The sequence below is a fragment of the Venturia canescens genome, chromosome 2, assembly GCF_019457755.1.
Source record: "Venturia canescens isolate UGA chromosome 2, ASM1945775v1, whole genome shotgun sequence".
Taxonomy (NCBI): Eukaryota; Metazoa; Arthropoda; class Insecta; order Hymenoptera; family Ichneumonidae; genus Venturia; species Venturia canescens.
In genome coordinates this window covers 8,907,867-8,924,336 of record NC_057422.1, presented here as the reverse complement: position 1 = coordinate 8,924,336, position 16,470 = coordinate 8,907,867, and positions in this window count along the sequence as shown.

The window sequence follows — 16,470 nt, the reverse complement described above, 5'->3', positions numbered from 1 at the left end:
TTTAGACACAGATGCTGGCGGAGAATATCGTCTCGACGTATCGTCGTGAACGCGAAACGTGAAACGAGAAACGGTCGTGGCTCAACCCGGTCGATGTTCCTCCGTGAAGCGTATGGAAACTCCGACCTTTTTCTTCAAATTGAAGAGGAGCTTTTTCGGCCATTCGTACATGGCTGTTTATTATTATATCATTGTGGAATTTCCGAAGGAATGCCTCGTCGAGGGATCTCGAAATGGGGAGGGCACCCGAGCAGGAACTCCGTAGGCGTGGTGCTGCCGAGACACCTTTCGATTAAAAAGTCATTTCACATTTTATTACGAAATAAACGACGGCGTCCGTTGGGAAGCCAACTGTAAAAATCTTCCATTCGTTTTCATAATATTTAGACCGTTTCTTTCAAGGTTCGTTTCGCAGTTGTCAAAGACCCGAAGATTTCGGAGTGCTGCATTCGCAGCTTCGATGCACTCCCGAGGCCTTGCTTTCCCTGGTTTTCCAATGAAATCGTATATCTCTTGAAACATTTACGGAAGTTTTTCAAACAGACGCGTGTGAATATTCAATTTTCCTAACTCCTGTCCAAGGTTCGAGGCTCCCAGACGATCGCGGTATTTAAGGAGTTTCCGTACAGAAGTCAAAATATTAAGAAATTGATCAAATTTGGTGATAATGTTCTTCAACATCGAGAGCGAAAACTCAAATTTTTTCAAAATTTTCTTCTACTTAGTTATCGAGTAATTACACATTAAGGAGTTTCGGTACAAAAGTCTAAATATTAAGAAATTTATGAAATTTGGTGATAATGTTCTTCAACATCAAGTGCGAAAACACAATTTTTTTCAAAATTTTCTTCTACTTAGTTATCGAGTAATTGCGCATTAAAGCAGATTTCTTATGCCCGGAATGTATACCTATATATATGGAAATGCTATGCTTATACACGTCAACTTTAGTGATAAATTACTCGATAACTGTGTAGAAGAAAAATCTTAAAAAATTTGTATTGTCAAATTTGGCACTAAATAATATGTTAACCAAATTTTATAAAATTCTGAACTTTTTGAAATTTTTTATGCTTTTAGCATGGTTTAGCATGGCAACATTTTATCGCCTGTACCGAAACTCCTTAAAGCAGATTTGCGCGAGCCCTGCCGCACTCTTATATACGCGAATATGCCGATTTTTGACGTCACAGAGTTTTCAAACGGCGCTTGCGAACAAACCATATTATTAAAAAATCTAAAAATTGGTGAGAATTTTTTTTCGATTTTTCCCTTTCCATTGGTCTTTGTTGGAAGTAAATCCATTCAGCCATTCCCGAGATATGTCTCTTTAAAGAATACCTATATATATGGAAACGCTATGCTTATACACGTAAACTTTAGTGATCAATTATTCGATAACTGTGTAGAAGAAAAACCTTAAAAAATTTGTGTCGTCAAATTTGGCACTAAAGAATATGTTCACCAAATTTTATAAAATTCTGAACTTTTTGAATTTTTTAATTTTTTTAGCATGGATTAGCATGGCAGCATTGTATCGCCTGTACCGAAACTCCTTAACAGGGAACGTTTCGTTTAGGGAAATGCTTCGCAATACAACACGCCGCGTTGGAAAATGATTTAAAACGATTTTTCATCCGGGATCGACGTTCGTTTGCGCTCCGGTCAACGCAACGTGTGTCCCACCTTAATTTCTCCATCGGTGCTCGAACGGACTTCAGCCATTTCTTTACCAGGCTCCGCGGTGAACCTGTCGAGCGTTTATTATACACATGATTTCCGTATACACATCGGCTCTAACCGCAGGCTCTAGCTGGGTGATAAATTATACTTGAGATATCGGCACCTCCTCCTGTTCGTTGGCTGGTACTCGGTTATACCGAGTCATTTGCCTCGCCCACGCCGCGTCTTCTGGGACTCTCCATCATCTTTCTCTGCTTTCGTTTGTTTCCTCAAATACCGTTCTTCCTTCCTTCCGCGTTTTCGCTCCCTCCGGGCCAGCCTCAATCGCCGTTTGTCCTTCTTCATGCGCGGACACGAAGGAGTCTGGGAAGCATCGAACGCAGTGACCGTCAGTTTTCGATCTGTCCACGATAATTGGAAGTCGTAGTTGCACTGGAAGTTGTACTTGCGAATCGACGCGTCGTGTTGGGTGCTGCGCACGAGTCAATCGTACCAGTAAGATTGCGATCTGAGGACCGAGATGGTGGTAAAGATCGCATATTTTAGCGACGATGATCCGAAGAAAGTCAAGCTGCGATGGTAATCGAGAAAGTTGTGAATTCGTGTCGCGAGCAATACGAGGAAGAATAGAAATAAAAATAGAAAAAAGACGGAAATTAGTTAAAAAGCGATAGACACTCCGGCGCCAAGATGATGCTCGAAAATTCGTTACACGTGTTCTCCCTGCTTATCCGCACCAGCATCGCTTTCTTTTGTTTTCCTCCCTTTTTGTTAGCTGTACGCAAATATTTCGGTTCGAGTTGTTCACCAATTTGTGTATTCTTACGCATGAGAATGGTTCGGGGCCACCGCGCAAGGGTCCGGAGAGACGGCGCCTGTGCAAGATGTTTGTCTACGTGAGGTATGGAACGAAACTTTTTGGGCAACAGGTAAGAAGAAACGAGAAGTCGTTGGTAGCTCGAAATGCAGAAAGAAAATGCGCTCGTCAAGTTGACGAGTTGGTTTCCATGCTCTCGTAGAACCACGGCCCGAGCTTTACTGTCGTGAGGCAAAGAGTGAAACGGGGCGTCGCAGCCGGAGATGAGAAAGAGAGAGGGAGACGAAAACAATAGTGCCCATTAGCTTCTACCTGGGGCTTGTGGCCCTTTCCAAACGAGAGCTGAGAAAGCGTGTTCGCGGGGTGAAGGAGAGCACGACGCAGCAGTCTATTCTCCAAGCTCTTCCCGAGTATCCCGAGTATCCAACATGCACGCACATTCGGAAAGTCGAAAAGCGATGAAGAGTCCGCTGCTGGCGTCTCATCTCCTCTCTTGTCTTTTGTTTTTTGCTTTTCGCTCGAGGTTCCCCCTTTGCAGCTTCGCTACTCGGAGCAGGAGACGAGAAAGAGAAGAAAAAAGCCCCCAGCGAAGAGGTGTCAGACTCACAGGTGAAATATTGTTTTTCGAGACGAAGCACGAAGTGCCTACCTGCTGCTGATGATCGCGCGCGCCTACGAGCCCCCTAGACGTGTCAGCTATGCGACGCTATTGTTTTTCTAAATTTTACTCAAAAAAGGCGTTCTCCCGTTAAAGAGCCGCTCATCTTCGAGAGGTTTCTTCTTTTCTGTGAAGATCATTCTCTTCTTTCGGACTCTCGTTCTCTCTGGCTTTTTGCCTTTTTGAAAGATCGTTACATGTGACGCACGAATCTCCGATGCTCGCTCGAAAGATTCGTGAAACCGACAATTTTCCACCTCGGAACCGCTTAAATTACTCTCGTCACGTGGATAAACGATAATTTCACGGAAATAATGGGGAAGCTCGCGGCTATGAAACAGAATTTTGACAATAGCTGTAATTATATTCGGGACTCTAAAGATCATTTCTTCCGACGAATGATCTCGCCAGAGAATATTTGTTGAAATATTCGTTCAAAGTCTCCGAAGAATTGGGCACGCTTTTTTGCTTCGTTTTCGAGCTCGTGAACTTTGTACCGGTCGCTTTTCCTCCTTCGTCGTCCCGAGATCCGTACAGCCTTCGGCGCAACGATGATCCTATACCAGGGAAACGAGAAGTGTAATTCGCATTCACTTTGTAAATACTCACTGTCGTGGAATTCGCGAGATGAGAGCACCACGATCTCGCTCTTCCATCATTCGGTACTTCACTCTCCTTCTCTCTCGTGCCACACGATCTTTGAAAATTTTCTCACGGCCTGCTTGCGGTGTTTACTCAGTCTGTGAGATCAACCCGAACGAATATTACGTAAACTAGGATCGCAACGAAACTTGGTTCGTGTCGAAACTCTAGAAATTTCGGCAACACTTTTATTCTCGTTATTCGACTCGTTATTTATTTTATTTTGGGCACCAATGAGATTATTGATTCAGTGATGAGATCATTCAAATGAGATATCAGCCGAATAATTAAGGCGATTTCGAAGTCGTCAAGGACTGCTCGAATTTATCGACAAAAATGTCTTCGCAGCAGCTTGTCGCGGCTCAAAATGATTGCTTTTTTTCTGCAGGGTGCGCTTAACGTTTCCATGCCTGATGTACAATTTTCTGGTACAAAACTCTCGCCGCTAAGTGACACGCCGTGACGAGGCTTTAACGGCGCGTGGTTATGAAAATTCGTCGGCCCAAAGGTGAGGCACTAGATTGAATGTAAATTTTCAATTTTCACCTGCGATGAGACCGACGGAGCGACGTTCGTACGATCTTTTTTTTATCGATTGTAATCGAGTGGGCTTTCGAGACGATTGAGTTGTCAAATTGACAAGAAAATTCTTAACAGGGACACTGAATAATTGAGCACTCCGGAATTCCGAAAGTTCCGTAACTCCAGAAACCGAAAAACTTACTCGAGAGCAAAAACAGGAAAAAAGTGGCTCGAACTGAATCCCTTTCATTCGTATGTGGAATGCTGCGGGAGCGTTGAAACGCGTCCCTCAATTCGCAGAACGGCTCGTCCCAAAAGTAGTTAGGATTGGTGTTAAATTCGAGAGAGAGAGAGAGAGAAAGAAAAAGAGATCGAGGAGAAAAAGAAAGGAAATAATGATTGAAGAAAGTGGGATATTTATCGCTGAAAAATCTCAAGTGCGACGCGGTAGCACGATTCGGGTCTGTGTGACGAGATCGTTCCAGTGAAAAACAATGAGTATATGTGGATCCTCGATCACAGGTTGGGATAAGAAAAAATTTTGTGGCATGCAGATCGTGTAGTTAGATCGCGATCGTGACCGGATTAGAGGGGGTTGGGGTGGGCGAGTGAGAAATGGCGATGCTCCGCGGTAGTTCAGGCATGTTTTTTCCTCCCTGGGCGATGAGTTCAAGGATCAGATATAATTTCCTCGCCGGACCGCTGGATCCCCGAGATTCGTGGACCTTCGGTAATCCCGTTTTCTTCCAATTTTCTTCCCTGCTTCGTAGGAAAGTGAAACAGTTATGTTTGAAGCGACGTTACTTTATCAAGGTTATTGACATTTGTTATGTATATCGTTGCTCTGGCCGGGCGCTTTTGTTAATTCCTGTCGTTTTACATTACACTGGAAAGTATCAAAACTGGATCGACGACGTAGATAAATTTGTATTCGTGTCTATAGACGCAGGTTGTCGGTCTTTCGTCGTTTCTCCGGCTGCTAAGACGCAGGTAAAAGTGACGACCCTTTCGGTCTCTACGACGAACCAGCTCGTCACGCTCTTGAGGAATTTACTTTTGCGAGATCCGGACCTACGACACGTTCTATATTTTGGGCATACAAAAGCCGAAGGAAATATTCTGTTTTGAGGAATCCCCATTGGATATATTACGTGAAAAATAAATATCGATGTATGAATCGAGGCTGAAGGGGCGCTACCGAATGGAAACTTGAGATCGAGCCCTATTCAACGCAAGAAACATGTTGCCTGGTGACTCATTATCAATTATTCAACAAAAGAATTGAGAACTTTTCTATCTTCGGGTACCAGCACGTACGTCGGTATAGAAACAGTTGAACAAACCCCCAATAAATGTTTCCACGAAAGGATAAAAAGCTTGACGCAATCGACGGGGAATATTTTTGGGTGGGGTTCAATATGTCGAATATAACTGAATTGTAGAACGGTCGATATTTCGAAATTTTTAAAGTTGTGATATCAGTATGAAGAAAAATAAGTAATTCGAAATTCTTATTCCCGATCGACTATTCAGCAGATTGCGTGTTTAATCAAAAGTTTCTTCTTTGAATTTGTATTTACCCGAAAATATATATTTCAATAGTTTTCATTTCGAATGCTATATTTTAATTAACAGACCAACCGAATGTCAAAAGTTCATATTTTCGAATTCAAAATGGAGAGTAATTGTTTTACAGACAGACCAGAATATAGAGTAGCAAAAAATCGAAAGTGATTTTTTCGAGCCTATAAAACTTGGATATAGCGATGGCTCGAAAAGGCGAAAGTCAAAATGGCGATGTTTAAAATTGGAGATGACCGGTCTGAGTAAGTGAGTGAGCGAGACGCGTGTATTTGGAGCTCCACTGCATTTCTTTATTCTGATCGATCGACTTTCTAACGTTTCGCTATTTTGACTGTTCGACTTTTCGGCGTTTCAGTATTTCAACCTCAGTACTATTTGGTATTTCGTTATTATATATATTTTCAAAATTGTGAATTTTCACAGTATCGCTGACTGTAGTAATTTATGAATCGAAAGAGTGATAGTCGAATTATCGAAAAATCTCGAGATTTTAGCTGTTCGAAATTTTAGTCATTCCAACATTTGATCCCCATCCATATTTTTCCATAACTTTTCACTCCGGTTTACAATTGCGGTGTGTTATCGAAAGAAGCTCATTCGGTACTTTAATTTCGCGTTTTTCGATCGAGAGATAAAAAACGAGAGAACGCGGGACGAAAAGGGTACGATTTCGTATATTCTTTTGGTCCCTCGGATGGGGACCCGATCGATCGAACGATCTTGACGTACGCAGCGCGATTCGTATTTGAGATAATATGTATTTTCTATTTGGAATAGCCGCGCGTAACGGAGTTCCATGCGACGAGAGCGCCCGAGCTCGACGATGGCTATCTCGGCGGGTCGCGAGCTCCCGCATTTTGCTTTCTCGTCGGCATAGCTGCTGTAAGTGCGCGACGTCGATTTCTCGATGTTTTGTGACCAAAAGGCAACATCATCGAAGGGGGTCGAGAGATCTTAAAATACGCATACGCACACGCAGCCTCGAACAAATCGTCAGCGCTCATTTTGATTTTCCAAAGCGATTGACGCGAACAGCGCTCTTCTCGTTTCTCTCGATCCATCCGATACATAAATCCATCTTTAAGAAGCCTCCCTGGATCTGACTCTTCTGACGGTCCATCTAGCCGGAGCTTAATGCATACTAAACTTTGACAGTCATCACTCGCATATCTCCATCCTTTTTCTCATCTTCTCCGCTCTCCTCGAGCACTTTAAGCACGAGCATCCCCGTTTTTCGACATTGTACGGAACTCCCAGGGCATGGTGTGATTCGATTGTTTCCCGCGCCTCCCCGGAAGCTTTGTTTCGACCGATACTTCGTCGCGCATTCTCCTCCCATGTCGAGCGTCTTTTCAAATCTTTCAAAAGATGTCCCAAATAACAAGGTTGAAAAAAAATAGCGACCATTTGAATTTTAAATATATTGCGAAGGTCTTATTCCACGCAATCGTAGATAAAAACTAAATAAGATAAATATATTCATAGCTCATAATCCACCTGGAAAAACATCTTTCGACCGTATCGAGCAAGCAATAAATCGTTCTGCGAGAATCTTTAGCGCGTTTTGTACGACTCTGCCATTCCCGCGACCAGTTTTCTTTTTTGTGCACTTACATTCTTTTTTCTCTCTCTCTCTCTCTTTTTTCTTTTTCCTCCCTGATAAACCACCGAAATGCATCCATTATTCAAGCGATGAGAACGAGAAATTATTCGCCGCTGTTCGTCTATGTGAGACGCGCAAAAGAGAGAGAGAGAGAGAGAAAGGGAGAGTGAGGGAGGGGCACGAGGAGGAGGAGAAGTTTGTGTTATCGTCGAAGCGTATCGCCATTGGCACTTTTACGTAAGTGAAATAAGCTCGAGCGTGTTGGTTGAAACGCGCGTCATACGACCGGAGAGAAGTGTATCACAGTCGTCGGAGGACAATAGCTTTTCTCTCTCTCTCTCTCTCTCTTTTTTTTTTTTCTTTTTTTTTCACGTCTCTTCGGTTGACACAATTGTACTCGTTGGACTTTGATAAGCAAGGTGTCATCAATGTTAATAATAATAATAAAAATAATAATAATGATAGTTTAAGAAAAGCGAAGCTAGATAAGCCGCGCTTTGGGTTCTTTGTGGAAAATTTTCGTCACATTTATTTCTTATCCGCCTCTGTTGTAATATGTTATCAGCGATATATCATGGCCTGACATTTGCGAGGACACGCGTCCGATTTCATCCTTGAGATAAGAACAACGCGTCAAGTTTCTCGTGTTGTTTCTTCCTGGTAAAGAAGAAAAACGGGGGAAAAAAATATAGAAAATGGGGAAAATTTAAACGGGAAGAAAATGAGGTAAAATCCAACGAAAACTCATCAGCTACATGACTTCCGTGACAAGATCGGGCGAAATCTACAAACGCCATCTAGGATCGTGCATACCGGTTTCGTACACACACGAAAATGTGAACTGTGTGTGCACCTATCGGAACCCGGATCTTGAGATGCGCAAGCTGCATTGTAAAATCTTGTAAATTCTCCTCAAGCTACGTGCACACGAGGATGGTGTCCGAGAGCAGGGCTCGTCGCTGGTCCTCCGAGACCCAGCAACGTGTTTTCCTTTCAATCGCAACGGCCTTTGCTCCCTCGACCACTAACTTTTCTTAGGAACATCACCGCATCGGCTGCCGAAGCGCGTGATGATTTACAGCCTCCGAGCAATGTTGTGCCACCCTCGTAATATGCGAGGGCGACGAATAGCAAACTTCCTATTGTTAGAACATTATTGGATTGCTCTGTTGGCCATGCGGATAAGCTACTTCGAGGAGGGAACCGATTCCAGGGAAAATATTATTTTTAGTTATTGAGGTAGGTCTTGGTCACAGATTCGTTATTTCAAAGTGAAACGCACTGTCAGAAGTGAGTATGGAAACGTCAGAATTTTCATGAATTCGTTTCACGTCCGGTTCGTATTTGAATATGATCGTTGGATAATATGTTATGTGTTGGAAATATGAGTGGTAATGAAACGATTTAATTCCACATGTCTCTAAAGATTTGAATAGATATCGATGAGAATGATTTTATCATTTATAGATATAAAATGAGACGAGGATTGACGGGGAGTGAAAATTGTCACTCGTTACCGACTTTCGTTCGCAACCTATAGCCTTCTCGAAATTTCGATCGCACTTAAATCATCTCGCTGCGAGGAGGGAACAGAAGGATCTCATAAGAAGAACGCTTTGAACTTTGTCGACGATACGCACAACTCTACAAACTTTTCCTCTGTCCAAATAAAAATATTCGTATGATTTATATCGCCTCTCGAGCCAAGATTTCTTCGGGAACATTCAAAGGACTTTCATAAACATGCCCCACGACGAATATCACTATGTTTTCCCCTCCAACTTTCGACTCTCCCGCATTAAAAAGCGTGTCGAAATGATAAAAGAATCGTTAGGTGGAAGCCGGAGCAGCTTTGTGGTCCCGTGGGAGATGAGCAGGGAAGAGGCAAAGCGTGTCAACTTTTGAAGATCGCGACTGTGCGGAGAGCTTACGGAGAAAAGAGCGTGGGATTTAGTGGGGTTTTGAGAAAAAACAAGTGTACGGAGGATCGGAAGAGGAGACTGGAACGATAGCGCGGTTACGAGATCGTCAAAACCGGAGCAAAAGTTGAATGTTCAGGGCCAAAAGTGGAGCTCCAAAGTGGAAGACATAAAATTGAGAATCGCGTAAAAAACTTCCTCCCGTCCGCATCGTCGCCGAGGACTTTCCTTAAAAATCATTTTTCCACGGAACAGCGAACCCCCGCATCGTTGCTCGATGAAACGAGACGACGCAGGTTAAATTTCACATGGCACATGCCGCTGCGTTGCTTCGAGGTCAGCGAATATACTCGCGCGCGGATAGAGCGATATATATCGGAGAGCGAAAATGCGGGTATGGGAAAGGTGGCTGGGGAAGAAAAGAAAAAGAGATTCCGAGCGATGGCTATAAATTGTCGAGTTTTGGTATTTAACCGATAGATCATATTTTAAACAAAAGTCCCGGGGATATGGAGGGCAGTGATCCTGACCGAGGAGAGAGAATCCACGAGGATCCACGTGAATTCCATAGCAGGGGAAAAGCGAGAGGAGAAAGAGGATTCGAAGTGAGGAAAAGGGGGGAGGGAGCGCGTTTGGAGGAGAGGATGATGCGAGAATGGTGAATGTTGTTGGCGTTGGTGGTTGGCCCGCCCTCTTTAACACACCAGGGGGAACGTGAGCTCATAAATCCTTCAAACCTGGGCCAGTACAACGTTCACCACAAAATTTTCTAATATTTTGATTTATGCCGCTTTCACTGGGCTAATTTTGTTGAACCTGCGATCGCGACGCTGAAAAAGCCCTCACGCATCCCTTTATTTGCGTGTTTTTGGGCTTCGAAATTCAGTCCTTTCTTCATTGTGAGCAGGCTCTTGTTGCTCTCGTTGTAGGAGAGCCCGCGCTACCATTTTCAATAGGACCCGACGGCCCGTATCGATTTCCAAATTTCCATGTACCCACAAACGCGGTAACACGCTTCGCCACTGCATTTTCCAAGTACTTTAAACGTCAATAGAGAAGGACTCCGCGGGAAAGAGGAGAGATCGCTCCCCGAAATTTCGTTCCGCCTTAACTTAAACCGTAAATATGTATAACCGAGGTTTATTGACGAGACCGCACTCGAGTGAAAGTCTACAGAAGAGATTTAATCACACGAATTTAGTACACTCTTTTCTCGCGTCTTTTACACTCTTCTCAACAAGATTTTCCTCACAATATACCATTCAATAAACTCTCTCCTGTTTCAAGTTTTCGGCGAGCTCCACGCTTCGATTCGATCACCATCCATTCGATCACTCAAATTCCCTAATTGCTACGAATTACTCGATCATGTCATCGAAAAGATATCCAAATACGAGAGCGCCCGTACCCCTGCGGAACAGCCAACAAAACAGCAGGATGCGTGAACGAGAGTCGATACTATGCGAGCACAACGCGTCGATAAATCATTTTCATTTGTGAGGGGAGGTCGCATTTCGATACGGGGGTTCGTCTGTAGAAATGGGGTGATAAACTAAAAGATATGTACGCGTATATATCTGTATATACATATGAAGCGAGTATGCACGAGGAGACTCGAATTTAGATATCACGGATGTCTCGAACGAGCGGAAGTAAGCTGAAAAAAATCGTTTCCTCGCTAAACTTCCTGGGGATTGGCAGGAGCACGTCGAGACCCCACTTTGGCTATTGTGCCGGAGAGCATTGCCGCTGTTGGATCGTTCTAATGATTCGTTCTGATCCGGTGTCCGAGGGTGACTCCCGCGCGTACTCCACTCTGAACTTTCCTGCTGGAGTCTTTCTACGAATATGGCGATGATGGGCGAGAGAGAGAGAGAGGGGGGGACGAGAGTATCTCGATTACGAGCCCACGTGGCGGTTGGAGCAAACTTTACTAATGTAGGCGTATAAATCCCAATTGTTGGGACGGAAAGGGAACGGAGCTCGGAGCGATTTTGCCGCTGGATCGAAACCCTCGCGCCCTTTTGTTCGACAGCTGTGATCGCGGAGATCATGATACGCGAAACGGGCAAGCAGAGGGGGGAGATGCACGGACATGGTGACTCGCTTTTTTGAGGGGTTTGTTCCCCGGTACGACGGGAAAGATAAGAGCGAGCGAGAGACCGATCGAAGCGAATGAAAAGACCGAAAGGGAAAGAGAAACGAAGAAGGTAATGGCTCGGTAATGCGCGAAGGGAAACACGCGTCGACCGGAAACAATTCAATCTCGGTTCGCGAACGCTGCAGTCACCGGGTTGACTATTACACTCCCCTAATTTATCGTCCGTCCCATGACGCGAGCAGGCCTTTCAACTTTGTCCTCATTTGATTTGCAGTAGGAAAAAGCATCATCGTCTTTGCTCCTCTCCATCCTCGGGACTCTCGGCTGCTTTTCCATTCCTCCCTCATTTTCTTTAACCAAAATTCTCTTTTCGAAAAAAAATCACGCCAACTTGCAAATGAACATTCGAAAGATTCGAGCGTTTAACCCTCCCGGCGATCAAATCTTTTCTCAAGCAAACGACGGTTTCTGTTTTGTCGCTCTTGAGCCAAGATCATCCTGGATTTTCAGTCTTTCCGAATAAACTTCGCATTCGTTTGAACTGTCATTGCAGCAGCCGGCAGCAAGGGGAAGCAAAGAACTCTCAGCATTCGTACATAGAGATGTTTCGTCAACTTCATTGTAAACGGTTTAACGAGAGATGACATTCGCTCGCGGCGCTCACGCGCATTCCTTTCCCATCTGTTCACATGTCCACGGTTCTCAGAGAAATATTTTATTCTACCGTGCTCATCGTTGACGAATCCCTCGCAAATAATCGTAAGGAATCGAACATTTTTTCATCTCTTTTAATTAACGACATTTTTTCATCTCTCATTCTTCTCCAATTTTCCGCGTTCGTTTTATCTACAATCTCTGTCGTGTTATATTTTCTTAATATTTTGGACAACAAACTTTAGCAGCACCATAGCAATATTCTTTAAACCTTCGAATATTCTCCGTGGTCGAACAGCAACGAATTCTCCCACTGCACAGATCAATTGGTAATGCACAATCGACGTTTTTTTATCATTCATATTTACAATAGATTTTGGAAAGTATTCTTGAGAATGATCGATATCATGACTTTCGAGTAAAAAAAGAACCCAAAATTATTTTACTCGTAGCTGTTCTGATTTACGTTGACCGGTGTTGATTATTCGTGTTATCGATTTTAAGAAGCATAATTGACGGTATACACAAGTATTTAAGAGCACAGTAATTCGTGAAAATTGAAATAATTATATCGTCAACGACTTTATGGTTTTCTCCATATAAGAATTGTAAACAAAACGCACTTGGCAACGTTGCTACTGTAATATCTTATATTGGTATTTGAGAGACAAATTTTTGAATACTACTTCGTTGTTCTCACAATTTTCAACCGGAAACCAAAACTTTTTTGTAAGATTATTTCGTTATAAATCTGGTGAGGTAGGATTTTTCTATTTTTCATCAAATTCTTAATGACCCATTTATCCTAAAATAGATTTTTTAATGAATAATCTCGGATTTTGGGCGAGAAGAACCGTGTTCATGGCTCTTCCGATCGACCTTTTTCCATAGACGTGTATCCGGTGCCTGATGAAAATGTTCGACTTTGCAATTTAATTACAATATAACTAGATGGTAAATCTCGCCCAAATTTTGCTAAGCGCTGAACTTTTTCATTTTTTTTCGAGGAGAAAAGTTGACGAGGAAACGTTGATTTTGTCGAGTGTTTTGGAAAACGATTTGAGAAAAACAACTGATTTTTTATGAAGCACAAGAAATGAAAAATTTCAAAAAAATGTTTTCGAAACCGGGCAAATCCTTGGGCGTGTGAGAAATTTGAATTCTCGATACGAAGCTAACGGACCCATCGACGACCACTCTGAATAGACGAACAGTTTTTATTCGGCTTTTTCTCACCCGAGAGATGCGATTCGTCTCGTCGAAAGAAGGGATCGTTGCCAGGCGCCCGCGTTCCATTTTTACACGGTGATCTATCGTTCTCACTCAGTCAAAATGTATTAAAAAATGATATTCGAGCTAGAGGCACGAAGGTCTCGGTCGAGTATGTACCACCCGCGATGTCCATATACGGAGAGCCACGGCGTCTATTACGTTTTTTGTTTCTTTCCTCGCCACGAGTTTCGGATGCCATCTTGTAATAAATTAGGCAATTAGTACAGCGTTTAATCAACGTAGAATCAGTTCGTTTCTCTTTTACGAAGGAAAATTGAGGTTGATCCATCGTTTACATTGCGGCACTGTCGAGTTGTCAAAATTTTCATCAATTCAGAATTAATCAACGTCCGAACAACGATCAATGATCTAGAAATTCATTGGAACGGAATGAAAAGAGTTTTTCGTGTCAGCGACGACTCGATGTGTTTTCGCGACCAAAAAAACCGATCGTTACGATTACCCAAATCAAGTTCTCCGATCTGCGTCTTCCATTAAATAATTCCTGGTTCCAATTCTCGTGAAAATTCATCATTAGTTCTCGAAAAATTAGATCCAGATTCGTAGAAACCTGCGAAAAATGTTCTGTGCTTTTGTGGTTTCTGATTGAAAAAGTAGGGGGATGAAGAACGAGATTAATGTCGAATGCCCAAGCTCATAATGCATCGGAGTTTTCGTAGAGCGATGCCAGGCTTATTTATAACGGCTTAAACAAGGGTGCTAGAAAGCAGTGGGGGTCCCTGTGACCCCCCGAGGCGTGCGGGGGCCGTGTCGGTGCCCTCCACCTTCAATGAGCGGTGTTAAAAGCGACTCGTTTCTTTCAGCTCTTTTTCTTCCATCCTCTGTGAATGCATATATGTATAAAGTATTAGACGTGTTTGCTCATAAGCCACGTCGGGTTGCCGCGTCCCGTGGCATGCCGCGCGCGTATGCCATTTAGGGATAACAAGAGGGCCACTTCGTCATCGCGGTCTGTAACCCCTTAACGCAACTCGATCTGTTAATCGCGCGCTAAAACTCATCCCCGTCTATTTCCCAGTTCTTTAGCCCCCAGCAATTGGACATTTAATGTGCATAAAAAAAGATTTAAGGGCAACTCTGCTCTGTGAGAGGCGATAAGTCGATAAAACATTATTTTTTCTTCATGCTTTTAATTAGGTAGTTCGATAGCTGAGTGTCTTATATTATAAAAAATAGGGTGCAGCCCGCCCTTCCTCGTGTGAACATTATTCGTTGTGAAATATGTTCCAAAAATCATTCAAATTATCGTTAACGATCAGTAAAAAATATATGGTTACGAATTTTACTGAAATTTCATAATTGCTCGTGATTTTGGAATTTTTATATTTTTTCTTATGTGCAAGCCCCTACTGGGATAAATGAACGCTCAGAAGCGCAGAAATCGTGGCAACACTGTACGCAGGCAGCTGTCTGAGACGAGCGCAGCGCCTTAAAGTATAGTAATAATCGTGGCTTATCTCACGCGACACCGCTGCCACGTCGCGAACCTTGGAATTCTCCGACACAAATTCTCATACGATTTTAATTGCAATAATTTTTTTCTCAAAAACTAGACAATGGATTACGTTTTTTTTTAAATTTTTTCTTCAGAAGATATTCTAACACTGTGTTTTTTAAAATCAAAATCGTAAGAACCGTTCTTGAGTTATTTCGATACACATTTTTTGTTTGACGATCAGTATGCGCTCGCAGATGGAGAAACCGTAGAATTTTAACTTGCAATATCTGAAAAACTATACGGTGGAACTCGGTTTTTTTTTAATCGATTCGTTAGATTTTTCTGCGCGACTTTATTTCAAAATTTCCGTAAGAAATCAGGTTTTGGTATTAAAGTGAAGAGAATCTTACTGAAAAATAGAATTCTGTTGGTGTCCGCACGCGATTCATCGCGACGAGTGCGTAAGTGAAAATTCACAGGTTTCGTGGATTTACGTATTTTGAATGATTAGTCGAAAAAATTAGCAGTCAATGTCAATGTCAAGAAGTGCTCCGAATCGGAATGATTTTTCAATCCGCTGACTGTATAGTGCGGTTATTATCAATGAGGACAAACTTTTATAATTTCTTGAGTATTCGTCGAGGGTAACCTTCGCAAAGCGGGCACAGTTTCGTAAGAAAATGATTTTATAAATCGTGAATTTAGCCGCGCTATTGCGCCTGTGACCCCGGAAATGTTAATTCTGTATTCATTCGTCTCTTTTTTTCGATTCTTTCCGAGTCCATGTCGTCGATGAGACAATGCAAATCGAGGGGCCTTTCGCGTGGCGCGTCCGCGTCGACGCGTCGATCGATCCAACGATTCGATCGCGAGGAAGCCGCTCACGGACGCGGTGTAGAAACGGTGTGGAACCGAAATTCAAATTGGGACTGCTGTTTACGTAGTCAAATCCTCAGTAGCATTCGGTAGTTCCACGATTCTAATCTTTTCGATCGCACGCAGCGAGCAGGACACACTTAAAATGTCGTTTATCATGTTTTGACGAGAGCAAAAGATAAGATGAAAGAATCGTGCACCGCACGGTACGCAGCTCTCGTAGAAACAATGGCGATGGCACGTCACTTGGTTTTTTAATTATCTTGGGGAATCAATGCTGCTGGGCAATCTGGGCATCGAAATGACATCGTTCGATTGAAATCTAAGGGAGGAAAAATCAGGCCTCACGATCGTTTTCTCGTGTCCAACAATTTCTGATCGTTTGTCGTTTCCCTTCAAAACATACAAATTTAACGTGGTCCGATTGGCGCCAGTTCGATGTCAAAAGATTTTGTTTTTCAACGACGTTTTCTTTGGCAATAAAGAAGATTCGATCGTTAGCAATCCGACTTTTAGCATAGCCGGGAGGACAGCGATTGGTCACGGGCTAACGGAGAAAGTTCAAAGAATAAGACCGAAGAAAACTCGACACTTTTTCTCAGCACTGCCCGTTGTGGTATAAGCGAGAAAATCAAGTTACCGCAATTCCCTTTTCCTTAGAGCCGGATCGCGTTCTTTGT